This window comes from Caretta caretta, chromosome 2 (genome assembly GCF_965140235.1).
Source record: "Caretta caretta isolate rCarCar2 chromosome 2, rCarCar1.hap1, whole genome shotgun sequence".
NCBI lineage: Eukaryota > Metazoa > Chordata > Testudines > Cheloniidae > Caretta > Caretta caretta.
The window spans coordinates 169,796,546-169,819,706 of record NC_134207.1 but is presented as its reverse complement, the minus strand read 5'-3'; the positions used below and the strand labels follow the sequence as shown (position 1 = coordinate 169,819,706).

General features: G+C 41.2%; 1 long non-coding RNA gene across 2 annotated transcripts; it reads right to left on the bottom strand.

The window, feature by feature from the left end:
* Positions 1 to 12,659: 12,659 nt before the first annotated feature.
* Positions 12,660 to 22,883, bottom strand: LOC125631861 (uncharacterized). 2 transcript variants are annotated; one of them, XR_007355086.2, is made up of 4 exons: positions 22,715 to 22,883; positions 22,256 to 22,459; positions 18,798 to 18,870; positions 12,660 to 17,508 (listed from the first exon to the last, which is right to left on the bottom strand). It is a non-coding gene; the product is annotated as an uncharacterized LOC125631861 (long non-coding RNA). The 2 variants fall into 2 exon arrangements; XR_007355087.2 differs by lacking the exons at positions 22,256 to 22,459; positions 22,715 to 22,883 and adding an exon at positions 20,880 to 21,027.
* Between the last annotated feature and the right edge of the window lie 278 nt (positions 22,884 to 23,161).

The following is a 23,161-nucleotide window of genomic DNA, read 5'->3' as shown; positions in this document are numbered from 1 at the left end:
CTTCCGGCGCAGGATACCCAGCAAAGCATGGTGAGATCACATCATTTTGGAAACCTGGGATGACCGGCAGTGGCTTCAGAACTTCTGAATGAGGAAACAGGCCTTCACGGAACTGTGTGAGGAGTCTGCAACAAACCTCCAGTGTCAGAGCACTCGATTCAGGGAAGTCATAAGTGGTGCATAAGTGGGTTGTTTGTCAGAGCTCCTTCTCTGCCTCCATGGGTTCCGCGCTTCCTCTTAGTGGCGTGTTGGGGGGGATTCCTCTCTCCCTGAGAATTTCCCCAAAGCCCTGGGTTTACTGTCCCCACCTTGTCGGAGCGAGGGTTCCTCCCAGCCTCCCTGACAGGGGAGGGGGAGGGGAGCCTCTTAGTCTCTGGTAACTCCTCCGGGCATAGTGGCGGCAGGCCAGACACCCAGTTCAGTCTCTCCCTTATGGCAGGGTCTCTTCTCCCAAATCTCTGGGGCCAGGAGGGCTGTATGGCCTGTTGGGCAGGGCTTCCCCTGCTCTTCACCTCTAGCATCTGGGTGATCCCTCCTGGCATTTGTCAATGTCTGCCCTGTCCAGCTCTCCAGTAGCATGGCTGCTCCCCACAGCTCCTATTGCGCGCACCTATCTGAGTGGAGGAGAGGCTTTCAACAGGTTCTGGCAGGTCCTTGATTAGCCACAGGTGTCCTAATTAACCGGGAGTAACCCCTTTTCAATTCCCAGGGGAAAAGGGACCTGCTTATCCTGCGGCTAATATACCTGCCTTCTGTCACTCTCCTACAGGCATCTGGCCTGACCCAATCACAGTTGCTAGTGCCCTGTGGAAGCTGGCAACACCAGACAGCTAGACATCCATTGCAAACACCTTTGGAGTCGAAAAGGTCACTGTCAGGGTCAGGGTTGTGCAGGTCTGCAAGGCAATAAACACTGTAATTTACCCACAGGTGGTTGCCATAAGAAAAGTTTCTGAACTGTGCCGGGGTCATCAATGGTATTTATGTCCCAATACTTTGCCCACCACAAAGGGCAGGTGAGTATGTGAACAGAAAAGGTTCCTATTCACTCATTCTGAGAGGCTCAGCCACTGAGGTAGATTCATGAATACAAATGTGTGGCCAGCCATGTGCATCTAGACATTTGTGTAGGTTATATAGCTAAGAAATAAGTATTAAGGCTGTAAAGCACAAGTGAAAGAACCAGCATGCCTGAGACCTGTAAAAAAAGTTACCTTAGCCAAAATAGCTGAGGCCTAAGGTTTAGGTTGACAGGAGTAGCTAACCTTTAAGTAAACTTAAATTACAAGATAAAGTGCTGTAGTAAAACAATGTGCTGAAACCTGAAGGAGGTGAAGTAAGAAACCGCAAAGCTCAAAATGGTGATATTTTGAGAGGTTCCTAAAAATTATTTGTTGAAATGCAGATGTTCAACTGCAGAAATATTATAGCAACCAACTGACATGAATACTAATGAGAGTGATGCCAATGGTTATTTAGCCTATGGCAATTGAGGACCCAACATTAGTAAGGTGTGGAAGTATAGATAAGGAAAATAAGGCTGAACTCAGTATGAATATGCATGAGGCAGAGTAGGTGTTAGCAAGGCACACTATAAAGGTGGTTGCCTGACATAAGTACAGTGGGATGCACTGGAACATGCTACCCTGAAGACTACCTGTTGAACATCTCACCTACTTTGGGTTTCTCCATGAGAGATGAGTAAATAATTCAAGTACTGGACACATTGTATTATGTATCCCTCCTTTGTTATATTGCAGCGTTGGCCGGTTGGTTTGCTTTATTCATAAGATTATTATTGAAACTAAAAGTAATCAGCATGAGTTGTTTCTCATGAAAGCTCTCATTGATACTGGGGCTGCTCTGGAGGCTGAACCTTCTCAGACCACTGCATGCTGATTAGTGATTCAAAAGTTAATACTTACCTGCAGAATAGGCTACAAATGTGGGAAACACTGGAAAGGTTAATGACGCCAGGGTGTTGAGGCGATCAGGACTGCACTTGGATAGGGAAGGACTTTATTCCCCAGAAACAATACTGTTTTGTATGGTGTGCCTGTTCCAACTGTTATTTTGGGGGACCCTGCATACCTGCCATTGCCTTGGCTGATGAAACAGTACCCCGGCATCACTTAACCCAGGAAAAAGGACTTCGGTTACAAATTGAGTAAGTGCAGAATAGCCATGGTGTGTGTATGGGCAAGCTGAAATCTTGTTGGCACCATTCTCTGTTTGTGAGGGGATGGTAAGATAAAGGGGTAGGAGAAGAACTGAACCTGTGTTGTCTTCCAAGGGACAAAAAAGATAGCTGTTACTAACTTTAGACAAACAACTAAAAGTTTTCTACAACTGTCCCATCCACAACTGGGACCTTTCTAACCCTTTACTTTCCTTCTTCATCTGCACCGACTTGGGACCGTCACTACAGCCTGACTGTTGGCTGAGAAATGCACAGGCATGGAGGCCCAGTGATTTTGCCTTAAAAATCTCCTCTTAAGAAATAGGTTTAGAAACTATTTTCTAGAGCACGAGTGCATATTGGTGGAGAGGGTACAAGTCCATTGTAACTTACCAGCCTCAAATTCTGGTTCCTGCCATGGCTCAGGATCATCCTCAGGTTCATCTGGGGGTTTCCTCAACCAGCTTCTCCAGGTACAGGTACAGAATCACACACTCTTCATACTCCTGGTCTTTTGTGGCATCCCTCCATGGTCCCTGCTGCCTTCTTGCTCTGGCCCACATCAGTATCCCATCAGACAATGAAGCTGACAGGGTTGAGCTGGGGATTGTGAACCACTTCAGGGTCTGTACTGGGAGCCCTTGACACCACCTGATTAAGCTCCGCGTAAAAGGGCCATGTATGACAAGCCCACCCAGAGCAACTGTTTGAGTCTGTGGCTTTCCTGTACAGGAACCTCTGGTGCTTTATGCACTGCCAGAATTGTCTGCTGAATTCCCACCTGCTCCAGCCTCCATGAAATTTCCTGGAAAAGGTGAAAGATCCTCCTGTTCTGGGAGAAGTTGTGGAGGATAACACCCACACTGATTAGCCCCCGGGTGTGGTTGGCAAACCAAACAGCTGCTCTCAGAACAGAACCCATGCTCACTTGTTCTGATGTGATCAGCGCAGCATGCTACTGCTGATGAAAACGGGAGGACCTGTATAGATTAGTGTCAGGAAGAAAAGGGCTCGATGCATTGTGGGGATGAGGGTGGAAGCCTATTGAAACTCAAGACCTGATAAATGTTCCTTACCACTGCCACATTGCAAACTTGTACAGGGCCATACCAGAGCCCAAGGTGGGTACTTACCCATACTCCGATGGCGTGCCAGCTTATTCACCCTCACCTCGCCTTCAGACCTGTGTTTCTGGGGTTTAGATGTGGAGAACAGGGGGGGTTATGGCACATGTACACATGAATGTACACAGGACTAGTCACCAGTCACCAGGACCAGTATACATATCTGTAGATGTACCTTCAGTCCTTTGCTATTTCCACTGCACTATGCTGCTTGGTAATGGAAAATAGGCTCTTGGGAGATTAAAATACAAAATATTGAACAAGTGTATCTTAAATACTTTTATTTTTTCACTGGTCCGGCAAGCTATTGTCTACTCATTTATACCCATTTTGAAAAAACTCACTTCTAAGATACCCAGACGTTAATTAATAGTAACTGTCATGAGCTTTGATCTTTAATGATGTTGTTTTATATATTAAAAATACAAGTTCCGGAGACCCAAAAATACTTTCCTAGAATGAGTAACCACAAGATCTTATTGCTGGTCCTCCTTGCCACAAACTCTCCCATCATTTTGAAAGTTGGATAATAAATTTAACTGGGGAAGAGAAAATTTCTCTCTCTGTCTTCTGTGCAGCAACTCTCACACTCTTCCTTCTCCTGTTAATACATCAAGACCTTTATATCTGAACATTTGTAAGGGGAGGAATCCTTTCTGAATTGGTTGCACTATGCATCCAGAAATTACAAGTGATGCGTGGACTAAGGAATTTTTAAAAAATATGGTGTATATATTCATAAGAAAACCAATTTTATTTCCGCAAGTTAATCATGCAAGTAGTCAGATTTATAAAACAGAATAGGCCTAATGTTTTGATGTATTTAAGTTTTGGGTTCTTGGGGTCTTTTTCTTAAATTATCCTGGAAATACAAACTTTACAAACACATCTTAATAAAAATTTAAAGAAAATCAATTGCTGGAACTTTTAGGGTCTGGAAAGATGGTCTCTTTAGTCCTCCAATATATCTTTTCAGTGTTCAGCCTTTAAATGGCAAAAACCAAGATCTCTTCCTTTGCAAATCGTTGAAACTGCACTTTGTACCATGCAGGAAGAATTGCGGACAGGCACTGAGATCCGCTTATATGGCTCTCAGTGAATGAAACAGGGCCCTAGTACGTGTTTGTCCAGAGACAACATGAACAACAAAAATAAATACCTGCATGCTTCAGAAAGGCAGAATGTCAAGATACACATGACACAATCTTCATACAGCTCAAATAAGACCTGTAAATATAAGACCTTTAGGCACAGCATGACCACATCATGCACAGGGCATCACAAGCTTCACACAAATATATTGTATGATGTGTCGGTGTAGAAAGGAAGAACTTATATAAAGTAAATAAGGCCTATACATTCATTGCAAAGAAAAGATAAAGTTTTTTTTTTCTTGCCTTTTTTGTTTGTTTGTTTTCTTTTCTCTTTCTATGCAGCATGATGCATGGGCCACTTCTCACAGTGGGAGATATGGTCCAATGATCTTATTCATTATGACAAATCTGTATTCAAAAACTGTCCAATAATAAACAAATGCCAGATATTGTAGTTTGATTTTTATTTCAGAAAGCTCAGATTTATGATAATTAGAACTTATTCAAATAATACTATGCTTCTATAGGATTAAGAATTTTAATGTCTGCTTTATAAAAATGTTTCTATTTTGGATCATTCAAATCAAGTCCTATAATTACTGCACATTCTGGCCTTTGCTTTCAAACCATGACCCTTTTGTTTTTTGTTTTTTTTTAAGGCTAACAAAGGTGTTTGGTGTCTGACTTTCTTGTGACTCCATTTTTATTGCCCCCTTTTTTACTTCTCACTTCATCACTGTAGTTTTCTTCCCTAAGCTGAATACCTACCATACTTCTTGTCTTTCCTAAAACCATACAGAAGAGAAGAAAACCATGTCTCTATATTCTCAGAATACACTGTGGGTTTTCCCTATAAACATCTACTGTCAGGAATGTGCAATATATATAACTTGCACGTGGAACAGTAAAGATGGTTAAAGCTTTGCTGGAGAGGCATGAAAAGCTCCATAAATGTAATTCAATGCTTAAATGATTGTTCTTGTAATTTGCTCCTAACTGGGGAGTGGGGGGGACAAATAATGGCTGCCCTAATGAGGGAATTTCATACTAGACTCATAGATTTATATTTTTAAGGCCAAACAGGACCATTAGATCATCTACTCTGACCTTCTGTATGTTACAGTCCATAGAATTGCACCCATTTACCCCTATACTGAGCCTAATAACATGTGTTTGACAAAATCATATCTTCCAGAAAGGCACCCAGTTGATTAGAAGACACCAAGGGAGGGATAATCCACCACTTGCCTTGGTAGTTTGTTCCTTATTTCTCAAAATGTGTGCCTTATTTCTAATTTGAATTTGCATAGTTTTAATTTCAAGCCACTGGTTCTTTCTCCACTAGTTAAAGAGTCATTTAATAACCAGTACATTCTCCCCAAGAAGATATCTATATACCATAATCAAGTCACCTCTCAGTCCTATTTTATATAAGCTAAACAAGATTGAACTCTTTAAATCTCTCATTATAAGGCATTTTCCTCTAGCCCTTGAATCATTTTTGCAGTTCTTTTCTGCACCCTCTCCACTTTTTCATCAATTTTTTTAAAATTGCGGACACCAGAACTGGATGCTGTATTCTGGTCTCACCAAATGTCATATATAGAAGTAAATCACCTCCCTACTCCTACTTTCATGTTTAAACCAAGAATTACATTAGCCACAGCATCGTACTGGGAGCTCATGCTGAGATCCTTGTCCCCTTTGGCACCTAAATCCTTTTCAGAATCACTGCTGTCCAGAATACAATCTCCCATTCTCCCAGGCACTGCTGGAAGACAAGACACCACCAGGATTGTGGGTTAACTAGGCCACAACACATCTGAGATTTATCCACCAATAACTTGTGATGTGCAGGTTGTGCTTCCTTCTTTAATTGTTTCCATGTGGTAGAGGACTGTCATCAGCCCCTTATATTGGTCCCAGTACCATTCCTGGGACTCCATCACTTTTTCCTCATATGATGGTAAAGTGGGGAGGGAAAAGGGGTTGTTTCCTCTCTGTACCAGACATTAGGAACCCCAGACACATTTCCCACCTTCTTTGGGAGATGCCTTCTCCTAATTCATTTACAGTTACAGTTTATCAGGGAGCCAGTACCCTCAAAGTAGAAGTGAATTAAACTAAACTAAATTGAGGCCACTTGAACTCTAAATAACAGCATCCACAAAGGGATTTAATGAGGTTTAACCAATCCATTTCAAATTCACGTTTAGTTAATTCAGATGAATTTTTCTGGATGTCCCTGTGAAGACAAGCCTTTATCATGAATCCCACAGCAAGTCCCAGAAACGTAGGCCTACTCAAATCTCAAAGGGGAGGAGGGTACAACTTTTCTTCTGAGCTTTGAAATAGCACAAAGGAAGTGGTTACAAAGCCCTCTCCTTGTGTGTGCAGGAGCGAAAAGGCTTATGCTTCGTTCTTCTGTGCAACCAGTAAGCCAGAGAGTCCTTCCCACCTCAAGACCCATGAAGAATGGAAGAGTGTTTGTATGTGAAATCCTTAAGGGGGCCAAGGGTTTTATTTATTCTACTGACCCAGCCAAATCCCCCACATCATTTTTTGGGGGGGAGGGGGCATTCTGTAGGTATGACCTGCATTCTTTGTTCCTAGACATATTACCTCACAGTTGGTTGCATTAAAATATTTTTCATTTTAATTGTCCCAACTTACCAAGTGATCCATATCATTCTGTATGACTGCTCTGGCCTGTCCTCAACATCATTTTAAAAAGGGAAGACAGGGATCCGGGGAACTATAGTCCAGTCAGCCTCACCTCAGTCCCTGGAAAAATCATCCTCAAGGAATCAATTCTGAAGCACTTAGAGAAGAGAAGAGTGATCAGAAACAGTCAGCATGGATTCACCAAGGGCAAGTCATACCTGATTAACCTAATTGCCTTCTATGATGAGATAACTGGCTCTTTGCATGAGGGGAAAGCAGTGGATGTGTTATTCCTTGGCTTTAGCAAAGCTTTTGATATGGTCTCCCACAGTATTTTTGCCTCAAGTTAAAGAATTACAGGCTAGATGAATGGACTATAAGGTGGATAGAAAGCTGGCTAGATTGTCGGGCTTAATGGGTAGTGATCAATGGCTCCATGTCTAGTTGGCAGCTGGTATCAAGTGGAGTGCTCCAACGGTCAGTCTTGGGGGCAGTTTTGTTCCATATCTTCATTAACGAACTGGAGGATGGCGTGGATCACCAAGTTTGCAGATGACACTAAACTGGGAGGAGTGGTAGATACGTTGGAGGGTAGGGATAGGATACAGAGGGACCTAGACAAATTAGAGGATTGGGCCAAAAAAATCTGATGAGGTTCAACAAGGACAAGTGCGGAGTCCTGCACTTAGGACGGAAGAATCCCATGCACCGCTACAGACTAGGGACCGAATGGCTCGGCAGCAGTTCTGCAGAAAAGGACCTAGGGGTTACAGTGGATGAGAAGCTGGATATGAGTCAACAGTGTCCCCTTGTTGCCAAGAAGGCTAATGGCATTTTGTACTGTATACGTAGGAGCATTGTCAGCAGATCAAGGGATGTGATCATTCCCCTCTATTTGGCATTGGTAAGGCCTCATCTGGAGTACTGTGTCCAGTTTTGGGCCCCACACTACAAGAAGGATGTGGAAAAATTGGAAAGAGTCCAGCGGAGGGCAACAAAAATGATTCGTTTCAGAGTAGCAGCCGTGTTAGTCTGCATCCACAAAAAGAAAAGGAGTACTTGTGGCACCTTAGAGACTAACATAGCATAAGCATAAGCTTTTGTGAGCTACCGCTCACTTCATTGGATAGATCCGATGAAGTGAGCTGTCGCTTAAAAAATGATTAGGGGGCTGGACCACATGATTTATGAGGAGAGGCTGAGGGGGCTGGGATTATTTAGTCTGCAGAAGAGAAGAATGAGGAGGGATTTGATAGCTGCTTTCAACTATCTGAAAGGAGGATCCAAAGATGATGGAGCTAGACTGTTCTCAGGGGTAGCAGATGACAGAGCGAGGAGTAATGGTCTCAAGTTACAGTGGGGGAGGTTTAGGTTGGATATTAGGAAAAACTTTTTCACTAGCAGGGTGGTGAAGCACTGGCATGGGTTACCTAGGGCGGTGGTAGAAACTACTTCCTTTGAGGTTTTAAAGGTCAGGCTTGACAAAGCCCTTGCTGGGATGATTTAGTTGGCGTTGGTCCTGCTTTGAGCAGGGGGTTGGACTAGATGACCTCCTGCGGTCCCTTCCAACACTGATATCTATGATTATTACTCCACCGATCTTTGTGTCATATACAATTTTTATCAGCAAAGACTTTATATCTACTTCCTGATCAGTAATAAAAACATTAAACAATATTGGGCCTCATACCAATGATTGCAGAACCCCACTAGAAACATCCCCTTCATTGGCAATTCCTCATTGATAACTCTTTTTTCACATCAGTTACCCAGTTCTCAATCCATTAGACATGTTCTTTATTGATACTGTAGAGTGCTAATTTCTAAATCAGAATGTCATGCGGCACTAACTCAAATGCCTTATAAAAGTCTAAATATATTACATCTATGCAGCTACCTTTATCAAGCAAACTTGTAACCTCGCCATAATACTAAATCAGGTTTGACAAGACATCCAAGTACTAACTGGGATTAATTATATTCCCGTATTTTAATTCTTTATTAATTGAATCTCATATCACCTTTACTATTATTTTCTCCAAGATTGATGTCTGGCTCCTGTGGTTGAAGTACTAACTATATCAGAGTAAATGTGTAACTCCACCTTCCTTTTACCATTCCCCCCCACCCCCCTTTCTACTTGGTATTTGAGCTATTGGAACCAAATTCATGCCTACTCCACCAGTAACTGAACTGCCTTCCATAGAGTTGCAGCAGCATTCAATATGACCCTGTGGAGAATGAGGGAGTTTTCTGTATTTCTTTATCATATGCAGCTCTGTTTATATGCTTGATATTATCCTGCTTGACTGCAAAGAAATCAGATAAGGCTGTTGGGGGAAACAAATGGGAAACAAAGTAATGACAAAGATAAAATGCCACCCAAGAGAATACCGAGGGTCTTTGAGGAAATAAATCTAAAAATAAACAAAGAGGAAGCTATTAATTTGGGAATGCCCACCTGCCTGGCTCCAACTAGATTAGCACAGTGGCAGGGCAGAGTGCAGTTTACACAAAACTTACATAAACTTTATTCTTTCCTTGCAAGACCCAGGCATATAAACTTTTTGTTGTTTTATCCCTTTTCTCTGCTAGCTGTATTCTCTTGGGCTAATAAACAGCACTTTGCTTTGAAGATGCTGTTTTGGAGTCACTTTAGTCAGCTGCTGATCACATGCCCCTGTAGGAAAAGGGCAAACACAGGTGAGCCTGTCTTGTTAATACAGTTATGAAATATGGGGGCTACCACCCAGAGATTCACATGTGTTGAACCACAAGATGCCACACTTGAGAGAGGTTCAGGAACCCCGGTCAGTCACCTGAGGGCTGCACTCAACAGGGACTAAAAGCAACCTAAAGCGTAGCTCATCCTGTAATGATGACAAACCCATGCAAAATCTCCTTTGTCCACCATCCAGTTTCTCTTCCTTTATCTGAGCCTGCATCAAAGTCAAAGGGTCTGAATCTTCCTGAAGTCCAGAGTTACTCACACCAGTGTCAAACTAATCAGAGAGTGGAGTTAGGCCTTTAATGTTCAAATGTAGCCACATAATAATTTCTCTGTCAACTGACTCTGATTGACACAACTGTGAAAACATTAAATGATCAAAGCTCTGAGGAAGAAAGGGTCTCATATTAAAAACAAAAACAACAAACAAACAAAAAACAAGACAGAGCCCAGATAACCAAAGAGCTATATTTCTTTTTGCATAAGTCCCCTCTTTTCAAAGCTGTGTTAGCATAGAAATCTATAGGCTGGTCAGATTGAAGTCAATTGGGAACACTCATAGACTAACATGCGATTCGAAATGGGAAAATCTGGCTCAAATAAAAATTTTCTGAGAGCTGCAGAGAATTGTACCGTGTAAAAAGTTTCCACCTAGAAATGATCTTGTAGCTTCTTTTTAAACTTAACCCTTTCAGATGAACTAGGGCCCTAAACGCTAGTATAATTAGTGCCCTACCAATTTCATTACCATGAAAAATGCCTTATGGGCCATGAAATAAGCCCTCCCCATAAAATATGATGTCTCCTTCTTCCTAGGAGCGCCCCAGAAAATGGGGCTCCTAGCTCTGGCTGGGCTGGGGAGGGACAGGATTTGTCCATTCCTTGCACAGCCACTCTGAGGAGAAGAGGCCAGACCCACCTCCAGGAGCCTCCCCATGCTGCAGGATGTGCTGGGACTTGGTAGCAGCCCCAGAGATTGCTGCAGCTGGAGGAGACTTGTGGAGTTGGGTCAGATCTTCTCTGTGCTGCTGGGAGTGCCCCAGCAAAGGGGGCTCCTAACTCTGGCTGGGCTGGGGAGGGATAGGACTTGTCCATCCCCTGCATAGCCGCTCTTTGTTGGGGGCAGAGATCAGACACACCTCTACCTCCAAGAACCTCCTGCAGCTGCAAGAAGCTGCAGTTGCTGCCTTTAGAGTCCAACTCTGAAAGCAGCACAGGAGTTAGGGTGGCAATCCCAAGCCCCCTCTCCCCCGCAATAGGTTTGCGACCCCCTCACAATCCCCTTTTGGGTCGGGACCCCCACAGTTACAACACCATGACATTTCAGATTTAAACATCTGAAAACAAGAAATTTACCAATTTTCAAATCCAATGGCCATGAAATTGACCATAATGGACCCTGAATTTGGTAGGGCCCTAAGTATAAAACACACACTTTTCAGTGCTCATTGTGTAAGACTGAGATTTCAAAATGAATCTCTATGAAGTGAGACTCCAGGGAAACAGAAATGTTGTATAACATATATAAATATTTATTCCCACACATAATGTGTGTGCTCTCAATGCTGATCTAACATGGTCCTTCAAAATGTATTCATATTATAGGCCAAATTATATTTTCTGCTTCATGAGTGCGCTCGTGAGGGCAAAGAGAACCTTTCCCCACCAAGCAATGCCTGTGAAGGAGGAAGGAATAATCTGCTAGCAGATGTGGGCAGGGCCAAAACTAGGCAAGGTGTGAAGGGAAGGACAACGAGCTAGAATGCGCGGTGAAAAAGCTCAGGAAGCCCTTGTTAGCATTGATAGATGGGGATGATGTGGTCAGAGCAAGAGGCGAGGAAGATGACTTTGACAGTATCCTAAAACGTGCTGATTTTTTAAATTATGTTTAGTGGTGGAAAGGTCTTCAGATTAAATAATCCACAGAAAATAAGGGGACATTTATAGCTTTAAACATAATCTATTATTTTTGAAAGAAAATGAAGATTTATGTTCTGGGGTCTTAAAATATTCAATTGAATGAAGCAGCACAGTAATAAAATGCACTGAAAGCTTGTAACCCATAAATCAGCAGAAATAATGCTTCGAGCTGCCATTGTTTTTCATATCTGTCTAACAAGGACCAACTCTTCCACTTACTAACATATATATAAACAGCTTGTGGCAGCACAATTACCTTTTAACAGGCTTATTTTTTAATAGTGATGAACCACACTGGAAATAATGAACATCCACTTTTACCTGTAGGAAGAAAATAAGCATCTATTTCTCCACAGTCCCCAGTTACCTCAAAAATGTAGGTCATATATAAGTTATCATCACCAAAACGCTCCGGCACCAACAAAACGACTGTAGTAAAGAGGGATCCGGTGGACCCAGATTCCAGCACATACTGTGGATTCTGATTTTTATTTCAACTGGTTTTACAGCTGTAACCGAAGTCCCAGGGGAGCCAACTGAGGTCACTCAATTAGGGTAACCTGCAAATGGTGGGGCAGACAATCCCCAAACTGGTGGATATTCCAATACTTAGATTTACCAAGCCAGCACAAAACAGCTTCTACAATACCTTGCTGGCCACCCAGAAGCCATCAACATAGTTCCCTTAAAGTAACCCAGCCTCAGGCCTCCCCCAGATACCCAAGTCAAATATGATGAGGATTACTGAAAATCTTATTCATCGTATAAGAAAGTTCTACCAATCCCAGAGGATCAGACACATTACTTCCCAGGTTAATGAATATTCCAGATCTTACCCAAATACACACTTACAGCCAATTCTTATTAACTAAACTAAGATTTATTAAAAAAGAAAAGGGAGAGAGAATTGGTTAAAAGATCAGTATACATACAAACATACAATCTTGAGATTCAGATTCATAGCAGAGATGGTGAGCTTTGTGGATGCAAAGCGTTCTATCAGAAAAGTCCATAGGTTATAGTCCAATGTTTGTATTGAGGGTGGTCCAGTCAGAACTGGGATCTCATTCCTGATGGCTTAGGCTTTCCCTGCATGAAGTCTCAAGCAGATCCGAGATGACAGGCTCAGTACCCAAGCCATTTTTATACAGTTTCAGGCCTTCTTTGACAGCAAGGAGTCCCTCGGTGAACAATAGGCACTCATGAGGATTTTGAAGTGGACCCATTTCCAAAGCATCTCCGGTAAATATCCACACAGATTAATATAAGGCAATTGCCTGTTTTTCCATCATTCGCAGATGATTTGCTATACACTTCAAAGAGAGATGAATACAGCCACATCCTATGTTCACAGTTCATTTAAATGTTAAGATGTTCTTTTGATCTCTGAATTAACAGAATACAGCATAGACAGGGACTGTTTGATTACATTGTTGACCTCTACCAATATATATGTAAACACACAAAAACACCAACATTATCTCCCCCTATATCTTTAAGGGTTGAATTTGAGTCATTTATCTTGTAGGATGCTTAACCCTTTCTGGCCATGTGTCACAACACCCATGAAAACCATTCATTTACCTGGATTTACTCCTCATTTACTATTGTGTAAGAGGAGAATCAAGCCCTGAGACTTCATTAACAGAAGCATTTAACATATATTCTGTAATTCTTACCGCCCTTAGACATAACAAGGATTTGTTTTTTTTGTCTGGCCTTGCTGTCTTGAAAAGAAAGTATATGTTTCTGTCTAGTAATAGTAATTTGACTGAAAGGACCAATTACACTCTATAATACACTAATTGCACTGTAGTTGCAATTATAGGCTCTGATTCAGGAAAGTTTTCCTATTCAGGAATCACATTCAAGCACCTACGTAAATGCTTTTCTGAATCAAGTAACCAGACTGCAATAGTTAATTAATTAACAGATTTTATTCCATTCAGCCAAACATTAATGAAAATAACGCAACATGAGGAGAGATGTAGGCAACGCTCCTCTGTTCCCTGGTTAGAGCTTCACCCAGAGGTTATTATGCAGATTTTAAAACTGGGACTGAACGCAGAGCACAGTTACTAGGTAACAACAAACAGAGTAAACAAGGATGCATGGTCGATGGTGACCAGTAAACTTAAAGACATGATCAGGGTGTATTATATATGGAATATTATTAGATGTGCAATTCTGTCTAAAAAAACAATGCAATACCATAGAATAATATTTCTCTCCAAACTGTGACCACACCTCTCCCAACCAAGATTGCATATATACACCCATGCTGCAATACTAATTTGTTTCTGACAATACACGGTATGAATAGATGACTAATAGTAGTAGATGACAGAAAATTATAGACCTATAAATTTGGTAATTGTTCTTGATTAGTCTAGGGTAATATTGTTGTACAATGCTTACTAACTCAACAAGCAGAGACTATTCTCAAAAGCATAGGTGAGAACCCCTAGAACTAATCAAGTTAAACAAGATGGTTAAGGCTATATGACTCCATGGCTAGGATCGCACAAAATCCCTGGCCAGATCCCTGGCACAAAGACAATTAAATAAAGCAGACAAAGATCTGGGCTTACCCTTTGCAGCTTGGACCATGAGTGTATATGCCATGCTGAATTACTATGTGCAGATATAGGAGAAAGTTAATTTTAAATCTAGTATCTGAAAGATGTGAAGGACAAGTTATTTGATCACACCCACCTCAACTCCTTCTTTATTGCAGTTACAGTCATCCAGCCAGAGAACAGAAAATATACCACATATAATAATAGAATATCAGGGTTAGAAGGGACCTCAGGAGGTCATCTAGTCCAACCCCTGCTCAAAGCAGGACCAACACCAACTAAATCATCCCAGGCAGGACTTTGTCAAGACTGACCTTTAAAACCTCTAAGGAAGGAGATTCGACAACCTCCTTAGATAACCCATTCCAGTGCTTCGCCACCCTCCTAGTGAAAAAGTTTTTCCTAATATCCAACCTAAACCTCCCCCACTGCAACTTGAGACCATTACTCCTTGTTCTGTCATCTGGTACCACTGAGAATAGTGTAGATCCATCCTCTTTGGAACCCCCCTTCAGGTAGTTGAAAGCAGCTATCGAATCCCCCCTCATTCTTCTCTTCTGCAGACTAAACAATCCCAGTCCCCTCAGCCTCTCCTCATAAATCATGTGCTCCAGCCCCCTAATAATTTTTGTTGCCCTCCGCTGGACACTTTTCAATTTTTCCACATCCTTTTTGTAGTGTGGGGCCCAAAACTGGACACAGTACTCCAGATGAGGCCTCACCAATGTTGACTAGAGGGGAATGATCATGTCCCTCGATCTGCTGGCAATGCCTTTACTTATACAGCCCAAAATGCTGTTAGCCTTCTTAAATAAGAAATAAGAAAATACATAAATAAATAAATAACCCTACATAAATAAGAAAGCACTTGAGCAATTATATTTTCAAATATTTTAAATTAAACATTCATTGATTAATTTAAGTAGTGGAAAATGCATAAAAATTCAATGTTCACAAACTATTTGACACTAGTAAAAAAGATGAAATTCACTAAATATCTTGCTCACTATGAATAGTTCACCCAGCTCTTAATTGAGTCTTATTGTTAGGGTTGGTTAATGTTCATTGTTTAAGATCTTCTTGATTATGTTGTGTATTCATTTCTGGTTTTCTTATCTGTTTAATGTAATGAGAACTTAATCAGACAACTGTCAACTTAAGCTATTTATTTTTAAAGCTAAGGAACATTTCTCAATAAACGTGGAAATATTTCATAATCCTAAAATAATCGCTGTCCTTTTCACAATAACTAAATCTAGAGACCTTCATAAAATATAACCAGGAAAATTACCAGACTCCAGAACTAGATTATTTTCGGTTAATGACCTGTTTACCAATAACTAATAATAATTTAATTTGGAAATTTAAAACGTGAATTGGATGGGAGCCAGACTAATTGTAAACACAAGGAATACAATGGATTTCTCAGGATCACTTACAGACTAACAACTCATGGACAAACCTGATCTCCTATATTACTAGTGGGACAAATGGGGATATATCAGCTTGGACACCAGCTTCCCCCTAAACTTAACAAATTGAATTCCTGATCAAATAACAGAAATAAACTTGATGGCTATTTTTGAATGAAGAGACTTATTGACTTCTTGCATATTTCAGTCAAAATACAAATAGTTTTTTTCTACTTTCATTTCCCAACTCGTCCGATCCTTTTCTGTACCAATGTCTCTCTCACATCTACTGCTTTCTCCTCTGCCTTTTTACAATTTTCTCTCTTCCTTCCTTGCAAAGCATAATTTCTTTCCTTCTCATTCTCTCTTTCCTCTTTGCCTCATTCTCCCTCATCCAACCCATTCCTCTGACCCAGTCTGCAAAGTCCCTCCCTCTTGCTCCTTTTCTTTTGTTGCCTCATTGCTCTGCATTCCGTCACCTCTACAGTTCACTCAATCTCTCCACATTTTCCATGGGGTCACTGCTTCTCTTGCCTCCAACAGCCCAGAATCACACACCTTCTCCCTCTTTTTTTTCTCACTCCTGTGAGCACACAGACACATGCCTTCTTTCTCCATTGCTCTTCAAGGAGGTTTCCTCCATCACTAGCCTCCCAGACAAGTCTTCTGCGGTCAGCCAGCTAAATACTGCCTCCTCTCTCCTTCCTAAATACCTTGGCAGCTGCTGATACAACTGAAGGCTAAGTAGATGCTGGTACCCTTTTGCTCTGCCTGTTGTCAGTAGCCAGTTTCTTCACTGATCTGTCTTCACTGTTTGTAGCTGGAAGCCACACTGAAGCTTGAAGAACATCTTCCTTATATTGTAAGCCTTATGAGAATGTCCACACTTTGAGCTGGAGGTTTAAATTCCAGCTTGAGGAGACATACCCGCTAGTGCACTAGAAATAGAGTGTAGACACCAGGGCGCAAGTGGCAGGAGAGGTCAGCCACTCTGAATGTATACCCATCTGAGACACTAGACACATACACGAGGTGACTAACTCATCCCACCTCCATAACTACACTCTATTTTTAGCACACTATCTCGATCAGAGCTAGAGTGGGTATGTGTTCTCAAGCTGGAAATTACACCTCTAGCTTCAAGTGCAGACATACCCCGTGGTGGTGGCAGCAATAAGGTCCAGGGACAAAAGGTAAAATAGTTTGTACCTTGGGGAAGTTTTAACCTAAGCTGGTAAAAATAAGCTTAGGGTTTTTTTCATGCAGGTCCCCACATCTGTACCCTAGAGTTCAGAGTGGGGAAGGAACCTTGACGTGTGTTCACAACACAGTGCTTACCTAGCACAATGGGTGCCTGGCCTCTAGGCATTACAATAACAACAACGAGGAGGAGGAGGAACTGGATCAACTACAGGCATCTAGCCAGCCTTGAGATAACGCTGAGAAACCCTGGCACCATCAGTGAAGCAAAGGCATCTCTTGCAATCATCACTTAGGATTTTCTCACATGTAAGATTGTATCTAAAAACAGGAGTTAGCAGTCATGGGCTTCATGGACTGCCTCTGGACAAGTGTTGAGGACAGTGAATAATTAATTATTTTTAGTGAAGACACTTTCAACTCTAAGGAGACTGGTTTACATTGTGAAGTTTAATCTTTTTTCAAAATAGGGATTACAGATTTTTTAAAATGAAAGCTGAGATAAACGCTGGGACCTGAAAATTTCTGCAACAGCAATGTCTGCATTTTTATGGGTCTGTCTTTTCTCTGCTGCATCCCAGTGTTCATGGTGCATCTTCACACTCCATCTAATTGACATCAAAATGACCTTTTATTAAAAGACTGCCAAAACACAAGCAAGGTCCAACAGCCCTGAAAAGGGGTTACAGGATATGAAGTAAATTCAGCCAACCTTGAAGAACAGTTTATTCTGGATTGTGACATGTGAGAATGCCAGACTGACAAAATGATATACAAAGTTCTTGGTTACATGCCAATGTTATAAAAGGTTAAGAACTCAGGACACTGTTTATAAATAAAGTGAGGGCAGGGGGTGGGAGTTTTGAGTGTTGTGTGTTTTGGTCGCATATTTTGTGGACAAATCAGAATGAATAATACAGAAACAAACTGTAAGGGGATAAAATGGATTATGCATAATGCATTCATGTTAGAACCTGGATGGGTTTTATGCATGTAGACTTTTTATGTGCAATTAGATAGGCAAAACTTGTATTTCACCATTTGGGATAGATAGAATTTGGTAATTAACAACTGGAAGTCCATATTTATTAAGATAGTTAGAGATGGAGATGATCCAGGTGTGTGAAATGCATGAAAAGTTAAGCAATAACAGTTTATATTTTTGGACATGTAATCCTAGCAAACCAAAATTATACTGAAATTACATAGATTAATATTTTCTGTTTCTAACATTTTGTTGTCTCTCACTAGCAGGCATAGTCATATATATAGCTGGTTGAACAGTAAAAGAAAACTGATTCATGAATACTTTTGAAAATGAAATCACTTATCTTGGTTTGCATTATTCAGAGGGTCATCTTATTATTTGCCAGTATTTTGATTACTATCTGATTAGAACACTTTCATAATCCCACAGGATCCACAAAGAATTATTTAAACCATAATTTACTGTGAAAGTTTGATATTTGTTTAAAATAGTTTTTACACCCACATTGCATTGGTGCAAATGACTACATTTGGTGCAAGCTAATGTATATGAGGCTACACACACACACACACACAGTGTAGGTTTGAAAATGCATACACACAGTAAAATAAGATGGTCATATCTGGAAAAAGTATTAGTCAAATAATATTCCATACATTTTGCAACTATTCCTCAAATAAATCATATCACTAATATCTGACCACATGAGCAATAGCATGAATTTAGCAAAGTTCTAATAACTGCAGTATCCATTCCTAATGACCAAGCTTTGTGAATTAGCAAGAAAGTTAACTTACATAACAAAAAGACTGGGAAAATACATTGTGAACACAAGAAAGTAATTGATTTTGACAACTGTAGATCAAGCTTTTCTTTTGTAAGCTATTTGATACAGAAGCCATTGCTTACCATATGTCTGTACAGTTGGTAGAACAGGGCCATGATCTAGATGAGGCATCAAGGTGCAATCCTAATACAAATGCTAAATAAGAACAATTTTAATTATTTGTAATACTGTGTGGTATTAAGTATGCAATATGTTTTGTTAAAAAATAAAGTAATAGAAATAAGGGACCTCACTACATTTCTATAGTGTTAAATCTTTCTGAAAGTTAGGATAAGACTTCCAGAGGTGGTGGTTTTTTTTTCTTCATATTACCTTATGAGGTATATGTATAAAGTTATGTACACATAGCTCCACACAAACATACATACATGTGCTTGTGCACACAAAAACAGCGGGGGTATTTGCACTGAAAGTGGTATGTTTCACTGGATGGGCCATAGCAAAGAGACACAGTTCCCAAACCCATCTCTCTCAGCATGCCAACGTCCAAATGTGGGACACAATAGTTTATTCATGCAGACAACTTAAAATGATGTAGAATTCCTTCCTTTGGTATAAATGACTCTATAACTTCAGTTTCATGATTCTCTATTTCTGAGATAAGTAATTTGTAATAATAAAAAAGTGAGGGACACCAGATTTGTAGGTAATATGGCGACTAAAATGAGTGACATCCATCAAAAGGGGGAAATTGATGAGGTATACAAAAAAGTCCTCAATACAGTTATGGGGAACAGATACAACTAAACTATCCATACAAGGACCCGACCAGACCCTTCACAATTAGTACAGTGCATTCTCTTATGTTTATGTGACTATGGCAAGAAAATTTGATTTAAAACTCTGTAACAAGAGAATAATTTTACTTAAATTGTCTTACCTGTTTTGATGGGATGTGTACCACATACAGGCCCTGACTAACACAAGGCCAGTTGTGTTACCTGGCTGCACCAGAAAGGACAGTATGGAGCCCCGTTCGGCAAGAACAGGATGGTTGATATAAAGAGAGGAAGTTTGTAACAGAATAGGACTGCAGGGAGAGAGTCTACAGCTGCTATCTGGGCACTAGAAGGTGGAGATATCTGGAAAGCACAGGATTGGAGCAAGCTCCTGTGGCAGACCTGACAAAAGGGCAGGAACCCGACCTCTGGGGAGAGCCCAGGGAGTGGTATGGTACAGACCTTGGCTGCTGGCTGCAGGTCCCCTGGATTGGTACCCACTTCACAGGGAGGGCCTGGGTTTCCCTACCAGCCACTGAGAAGGTAGAATAAAGACCCCTAACATAAGGGGATAAGGATAATTCAGAGCCTGTAGGGATGCAATGACCACTGGGCCCAGAGTCAGGGCTGGAGACCTGACAAAAAGGTCTGGGAATTATTCATTGGACTTTGTTGAACTTTGTTACCCTGAAACGGGAGGACATAAATATTGTGACCTGGCTGGAGGGCCACTTACAGCAAGAGACCCCACAGCAGTGGCAGAGGCAGGGAGTACCAGACTGAACGACTGCTGCTATACCACATTTGGACAGAAGGTGGATTCTAGGGTGAGTGAACCTCCTTCACACCTACTTTTGCCACTTGAGCAGGGCTCGGTCGCTTGGAAAGAGAAAGCAAGGCTTAACATTTTCTAAACATGCATAATTTCTACCGGTTTGAAATCAAAGCCCCAATGGTTTTGTTAAGGCAACATCCTGATTAAAAGAGTTACACTTGTCCTATAAGTGACCAAAATCAATATCATGAGACCCCATGGACATTCATAATGAACCAACACTGCTGAAATATCACGCAGCAAATACTACTAGCAAACGGTTTGAGATAAATTCACAGAGAAAAAAAAGAGAAAAAAACCCAAACCTAGTGATAAAATTAAGAGTAAATTTGAATGGCGAATAAATCTGAGGAAATTGCAAGCTGCTCGTACACATACGTCACTGATAACTATGTCCCACTCTCTTTCAGTCTATCCTGGAAAAAGCAGGCAAAATACCAACTGAAGTCAATAGGTGTTTTACCAGCATGAGGAGTTTAAAGTTTGGGCTGTCAGTCTCTTGGCACTCAAGCCTTGGCACATGCATCAATGCAGACTCACTCTCTGTCCCCACACACATACTTCAAAACATAAATGATTAAGAACATTACCCTGATGCTGTGATTTTCATCAGCTTATAATTTTCGCACATGTCCCGACAACCATGCAAACTTTTCACCAGGAGGCTTCTAGACAAATGGCAGCCAGCTGGGAGGGGTTTTGCTGCCAACATTTAATTCTCTAGTTTACTGATTATAGCCTGACACTGTACTATTTAAGCACACTCATTATAGAACTCCCATTTGTTCTAGCAGAGTTCCACGTATGGGAGGACTGAAGAATGTGATGTCCAAGTTAATTAGTGTCCAAGTAGTACAAAGAGCATTGACGATACAGATTATACATATTCTTTCAGTGAAGTGGGATATGGGTAATTATACACCGCATCTGATTTACAATTAAGAAAAATAGAACTATATTGCTACAAAAAGGCACATGTACCGTAGATTGCAAAACAGATACTCAATTTAGAAAAATGCAAGTAAGTGGTAAAGAGAGAGTTTTCTGAGAAATATTAGTTAGTTTTCAAAAGTTACCATGGAGGACTTTGCTAGGAAATCCTATCCAATATGAGATGCATTAAATTCATGAAAACCACAGTAGCTGCTAATTTGAATTTATGCAAGCTATTTATGAGATACTGTGAATAAACTGTTTACAAAAAAAAATAAGGAGAATGCTAATCAATATTTCAACTAAATTTAAAGCATTCCTGGATGCCCCAAGAGATTCTTATATGCCAGAAACATTTTACTGCTAGTCTCTGAATTCTTATGCCCACTAAATTGTCTTTTCCAGTATTTTTTTTCTGCAGTTGAAGAACAGAGTTGATCTAAGAGAGGACACTGATTTTTGTGGCACTGTCCTCTGAGGCAAGAGTAGAATAGACAGCACCATAAGTTTACTTGGACCCATCAATAAATGTTATTCTAAAAGACAAAATAAAAGTGAAAGGAACACTCAAACCTCGATCAGAACCATTGAGACAATTAATAAAATATAGAAGCCAGATCCCTTTCTGTGCAGAAGGGGATGGGGAAGAGATGCTATCTACAGACTACTTGGCCTAATAATGTGTGGAAACAACAAGAAGAATGAGCAGAATCTAAAACCTTGTTTGCTCAGTTAACAAAGACGTTTTCTTGGTAACACTTGGGTTACGGTTGCCAGCTTGGTAACATTTAAAAACCGGGCACTCCACAGGAGGGCCAGAATGTCCCTTGACCCACCTCTCCCCTCCTGAGACCCCACCCATGTCCCACCTCTACCCCTCAAAGCCCTGCTCCTGCCCCACCATCTTCCCTCGAATGTCAAACCCACCTCCTCCTCTGAGGCCCCATCCCATCCACTCCTCTTCCTCTCTCCCCTCCGTCGCTCACTGCTTTCCCACTCGCAGCCCCTGCTGCCTGGGTCAGGAGGGACTTACCTGCGGAGCTGGGGCTGGGAGCTGACACAGGTAGGAGGTGGCCGTGGATGAGTAGGGGCTGGAGTGGGTGATGACGCAGCGACTTCTTGCCTGCCCTGCCCACAGTAAACAGACTTTGGGTGTCCTGTCAGTTGATATGACCAGACCCTGTCAGGTCCCCTTTTCACCCAGAGTTTCCTGTCAAAAACCAGGCACCTGGCCACCCTAACATGGGTAGATAGGAATTAAATTGGCAGATAAAACAACAAAAGCAAAGGGATTAACATGACAGCTTGCAGAGAAAAAGAAACTGAAGAGACAGTGATTAAAGAGATGGAAAGATGCAGGTATGAAAGGATGGAGTGTAAGTGATGCAGGGCCTGAGCCAAACACTGTTAAAATCAACGGAATTTATTCCACTGACTTCAGAGGGGTTTGGATCAGGTCCTTAAAGAGACAACAAAAATAGCACCTCCAAACCTTCATTAAATTTCTGCAAAATTTCTGCTAGCAACTGTGCATCAGGATAATCGAGTGGCCCAATGCGTGTCCAATCTCCTTTTCTCAACTGAAGTTCTGTGAAAGGCAACTTTGCTTTTTCAAACATAGTTGACTAAATTCTTCCTGCAGATGACTGCTTGCAGCTGCTATGGACTTCTGTGAGAGCCATACACAGAATTGCAAGTGCAGAATATGGCTTAAATTGTCTTCAAATTAAAAAAAAAAACACCATAAAACAATTAACCATGGTGTGATGCTCATGTCACTCACACCGGTTATAATAAGGAGTAATTCCAGTAGAGTTTTTGGAATGATATTGGTGTAAAAACAGTATGAGAGAAGAATCAGTGCCATGTGCACAAAAGTGGCATTATACAAATAGATAGGCTGAGCAAAGGTTTTGAAGGACCAAGCTCCTCATGGCCT